Below are 6,000 nucleotides of genomic sequence, written 5' to 3'. Positions count from 1 at the left end.
TTATGAAATTTTCCGATGATTTTAATGTCATGTTCATCTACATTTTACTGAATTTCAGTGATTTTCTAGTGGAATTTATTTTTGTGAAAATAGTGTTCCAAAATATTCTCGTGATTACTCTTTCATATTTTCTCATTTTTTTAAATAAAAATTTAGCTTCTATTATATTTATCCTTCCCCACGAAACCTAAAACTCAGATGTTGAATAAAGCTTCTTTTATATCACTGTAATTAATTTTTACAGGGTATGCATTACTATGAGCGTAATGTATATATATATATATATTTCTTTTTACTCATTTTAAATTGTATTTGCTTAACAGACAAGAGATTTCTTTTACCCAATTTGCTTCACTTTTTCATTATCTTTTCAGTTTAATTATTTTCATTTTTTACTTAATTTTCTAATTATCCATAATTTAAAATTTTATCAAATTTATTCTGTATTGACCTTTAAAGGAGTTATGCTTAGTTTGCATTGTTTATCACGTTTAACTTCATATTGAAATTCTTAGCATTTTGGCTAAATAAGCACTTTTAATATGAATTAAATTTATTTTAAATTTCATTGTATATATATACATTTTACTATTCAAGTACTTTCACAACTCCCCAGTTTCCTACTCAAAATTGTCCAGCGATGCGACGATGCAGATAAAAGATGCATATAATGTTTGCACAAATATAAACTACTAGAAGGCAGGATTACAATTGTCTGCAGCAAAACTGCTGTCCAGATTTAAAGAGTGAATATCATAGAGACGTAGGTCGTGTTCGATTAGCTTGTTTGAAAGCGGCAAAATAGAGGAGGGCTTTACAGTGAAGCATATAAAAGAAGGCTTTCGTGGAAGACACTGTAAGGAAAATTGAATCGTATTCACGTTACACATGGCAAAAAAACATGTAACTAACGTATTTGCTTGGTACTGAGCCAACCTCCCAGTGGCCGAGAACTCCCAGCATTCAGAGGTTTTTAACCTCTGAATGCTGGGAGTTTGGCTCAGGTCACGTTCTAACCATGGTATTTAATATTCACCTGTAATCCTGGTAACTTTCTAGTAGGTATGCTGCATTATCACATATTTTCCCTCGATACAGTTTAATTTCCATACTTAATTTTGCTAAAATAAATGATACTTATTATTCCAAACATGACGTTAGATATTCCAGTCAGTTATATTCTTCTTTTATATAATCGTTCATAGGAACACATATCTCAAGAGAGTTATTAGTTGAAAAATATCTGAAACATTAGGTGCAGCGTCGATTGTAAGACTGTAGTAATTTTCAGATATAACTTCTACTATGTTGTTCAATATTTTCTAACGATGCTTGTAAATCCACCACAAGCATTATGAGTTTTTAAATGTTGTTTTCATTGCTCAGTAGATATTGAAGTATGTCGAAAGTATGAGTTATTTGACAAATAAGTGGACTTTTACTTATTGTGATTATAGAACTGATTTGTTCTGACATATTCAGTACTTAAATACCGCTCACGTAGTAACAAACAATAGTTTTGTCTCTGAAGCATCAATCCAATTTGAAGCAGAAACAATACCACAACATGAATTTTTAATAGTCAGTGATTTTCTTACCGTGTTACACCTTTAGAACAGATAAGAGCTATCACGACAGCAGAAAAGAAAAATGTATTTGCAATATGTTGTGATGATGTCACGTCTGCAATCTTATTGAATGCCATTAGAATATTTTATTCTAATAACATGTATATAAAGTCTGGAATTGAGTATATTTTCATCACAACTACCATTCAGCATTGATATTGAATTTTAATTGAAATTTGAATTGTTACTTAAATAATTTTATCAAATTATGTTCAGAAAATGTATCTTAGGATTCAAGAGTCTCGGTTGGATTCTTCATATACTAATTTAATTTGTATGTATGTAATTTTAAAACTTTATTCTTACATTTGTTTTTTATTAAACGGAGATTTCAAATTATGCTTATTTTCAAAAACGTTTAATACGTGTTGATTTGATCAACACGCATTAAACGTAAAAGCGCTTTTCATACACATACAAACATATGTAAAAGCGCTTTTCCTTCTTATTCCTATTCTTATTTAAAGAATTCGAGAGATTTAAGATTGGAAAGATTCGAGAAACGTTTCAGGATTCGAATTCAAGAAAATTTTAGGACTTCTAGTAACTATTAAATCTCTAACCGTTCATTGCTACTAGGAGCTGGTCAAATCCAAGGCCTAGAATATACATACGGCTTAGAATTTTTTGTGACGTCTTTAAGAAAGTATATATATATATGCGTTGAAATATGTCTAAGAAATTAAGGCAATATACACTACTGGACAGCAAAGGATGAATAACAAACGGCTATATAGCAAATAAAAAATAAGTATGGTTCGATGCCAAGTGAAGTAAAATAATACCAGAATATTAGGACATAGCAATAAAGATAATGTATTGTGCTCGGAAATCCAGAAGACTTTGGAGTGTTCAAGGGACAAAATGGTCATTTTGTACTTAATTCATGAAAGTGATAAAAATGCAATTACCGTCAGCAAATATTCTGACGTAAGATGCCAATGTGGGATATGACCACCATGTAGGGTGCTTGATAGTCGCAGCCCGACTCACCTGACAGATGCTGTCTTATGATGCCGTTTGAGTTGAAATCCAAAAACGGTGGCACCCAGCAACCCGGCAGCATTAATTGTAAATGACGATATTAAATTAGCCATGGAAAACAAGAACCCCGAGTCCCGAGTAACAAAAACGCTGGTAAGAAAATAACCAATGAAAATAAACGTCCTTTTTTATTGAAAGGAATTACGACTATTAAGACTCAAAAATACTATTAAGACTCCCCAAAGCATCTCAAGCATTTTCAGTGAGATTCAGATCTGGATAACATGCTGGCCATACGAGGTGTTGAATATTTCCGATCTCTAGACACTTCTCAACAGTGACTGTTCTATGACATTCTGCATTGTCATCCATGAAAACAAATCTATTACCAACAGCAGCACGGAACATTACGAACATGAGGCAGCAGAACATCATTAATGTATCGATGGCCATTCATAGTCCCAGATGGAAGCACATAGAGCAACGTATGGCTACTAATCATGATCCCAGCCTATACTATGACACTACATGTAGGATATCGGTTCCTTTCGTGTATATTTGCCGGACTATATGCAGCATCACTCTCATGCCACATCAGTTGTCGTCCACAATCAGACGAGAGACTGAACCTACTTTCATCTGAGAATAGTATACAAGCCCAGTCGTCTTCTTTCCGTTTCAGAACATTTTTGGCATAAAATCTCTTTCTCAACGCAGATTTGGAAAATCTGAGTTTCCTCAGCTGAAACCCCGTATCAGTAAATTTTAGTTTTAAAGGAATCTTTTATATCGGACTAGGTGGCTAAATAATTTTATTTTTAGAAATGACTGGAGCAAGGAATTGGATATTTTTGTTATGTTTGAAGAAATCAAACAACAATTCGGTCGCTTGGACGTATAATGCCGAACTGAACAATAAAAGAGTCCTTTATTGATGGGCGAGACCAGCGAATGGCGAGAAATGCTCGAGGTAAGGCTTTTCCGAATACCCTCATAAATTCGACACTCAAGTTATAATTATGGCGAAATAGAAAACAAGTGAAATAACATTTGGTAAATATTTTTAAAATTAATATCTTTGTTATTAATCTGAAATCTCTCATTTTATTACTTTTTGTAATGCAGTCTTTGATACTCTAGAATGTAAAAAATAGAGAAGAATTAGTTGAGATCATAAATAAAGTAGTTAAAGAATTGTAAAGAATACCTCAGTATTAAAGTTTATGGAAATATTTATCTAGCCTCTTATATCATGGGAAACTAATCGCTGCTTCGAAGCATTTCAGGTCAATATATAAGCTCCAGGGAATCAATGCAAGTGATGCAGGAGAAAAGAATTGATGATGGCCAGACCATCAGCATTAGCTGGTAAGATTCCTTTTCAGGATAATCCCTTAGAAATGATCGGGAAGAATAATCAAAATCTAATTAATTGAGAATAAAGATCCTGTAATAACTGCAATGTAACTTGTTATCAAAAGAAATAACTTATCAGCCACACATTGTTAACAAGAATATAACCTCTTATCAACTGTACATGGTTAATGTCGTGAAGTATTAAACTTCATGTGGACAGCGAAGATAGAGTGGAATGTTCAGCTGTATGTTTTTAAAATAAAATATGCTGCGTACATAAAACTAGGGTATTCGGAGCTTAGGGCATTTGTTACAGATTTATAACGTTTTAAAATTTATCATATGAATGTAACAAAGCGAGGGTTAGAAAAAGGTGATTACACGCTTTTCCTTAAATATTGATTCTAGGCATGTGTTTTCAGTTACAAAATTTCTCAAAATAAATTAGAGAAAGATTTGAAAATAATTTAATCATTATGAGTTGAAAAAAAGGTTTCCGCAGAAATGAGAATCTTTTTCCAAAAGCATCAAGCAGAAGCTTAATTAATAAGATATGCTTTAACATGTTATTCCTTGGCTATGCAAATGCAATTCATAAATACTCTGTCTTACAAATTTTAAATAAAATATGGACATTTTTAGTGTAAATTTTATTGCACGAAATTTCATAAACTTATTTCCTTTATGATATACTGCCAATTTTTGATTTATCACACGTATTTCAAATCTCATAAAATATATTTGACGATTACTTGCATCCCGCTAACGTACAAGCACACCTCACTCGAAATATGGAAGCAGAACACTAAGAAGTGATTTGTTATTCTATCTTTACCCATCAAGCATAAGATAGTTTCAAAAAGGAAATTACAAATTTAGTTATGAATCACATTTTAACGAAGCGGGAATAGTTAGTTGTCAAAAAGGATATATTTAGCTTAGTAGTTTTTCTCTATAAATTTCCTGTTATATCCTATGCCTTAAAATTGTAGTAATAAGCATGGAAAAATGACATAAATCAGCGAATTCTCTTTTGAATATATTCAGAAATTTTGCACCTGAAAATACCTATAGAACTGTTTGGTTTTAATTAATTTAGACGTAATAAATATTTAATTAGATGAAATTTTTGATTTGTAGGAGCCATACGAAAGGTAGCTTTTGTTTTTGCTCAGCACTCTTAATAAAACCTTATTTTATTTAAAAAAAATTTTGTATTTATAATTACATATCTAGGACTAGCGCTCACCGAAAAAAGCCCTCTTTAGGCGATTTGCGAATTATTTTTTTTTTTTTTTTTTTTTTTTTTTTCATGATTAAGAGTAATATCTGGAGCAAGTACGGAAAGGAAAATTTTAAATAAAATGTCTGTCTTTCGTAATAATATTCTCTTTCACCAGTATCTATGGATATCGAACAACAGCTGCCTATCCTAGTATTCACTTTTATTTTTTTTATTTATTACGTGCTTCACCTTAAGGCACTACGTAAAAAGGAACGGGTGCCCTGTGGAGGACTTTTTAAAGAAACTAGCTCGTATCTACGTTACATGTAGAAAACCACGAAAACACTTGCTTAGCGAGCTCTTTTCCTGAAACTCGAACGTCGTACCAAACTACCAGCCTTCAGCGGCTTTTATCACTGGTGAGAATTATTTACTTTTATTGTGGCACCAAATCCATGGTGAAAACACTGACTTAAGGACTGAGAAGATAAGTGGAATAATTAGATAGTCTTAAAAAAAGAAAAAGGGTAAGTTATCTGCAGCCGTTCCGAAATATGTCTAGGTTTCGTGCACTATAATAAAATCTTATCAGGGTCATACATTGCATTTTAATTTCGTAACACTATCATTTTGTTTTTATCAATGTAATTTGAAGATATAATTTCGAAGAACTAAATTCAGGTTCATATCAAATCTTAAAGTCCAATAAATTATCAATCCTTTAGGCATTTTGCCTGATAAAAGAAAGACAGTTTACTTGCAGGATAGAAAATAAAAGAAAACAAGCCATTTTAAATCTAATCACTT

The sequence above is a fragment of the Stegodyphus dumicola genome, chromosome 8 (assembly GCF_044657685.1).
Source record: "Stegodyphus dumicola isolate Sdum_Otavi_A_Nest chromosome 8, ASM4465768v1".
NCBI classification, from domain to species: domain Eukaryota; kingdom Metazoa; phylum Arthropoda; class Arachnida; order Araneae; family Eresidae; genus Stegodyphus; species Stegodyphus dumicola.
This window is presented reverse-complemented; position numbering follows the sequence as displayed.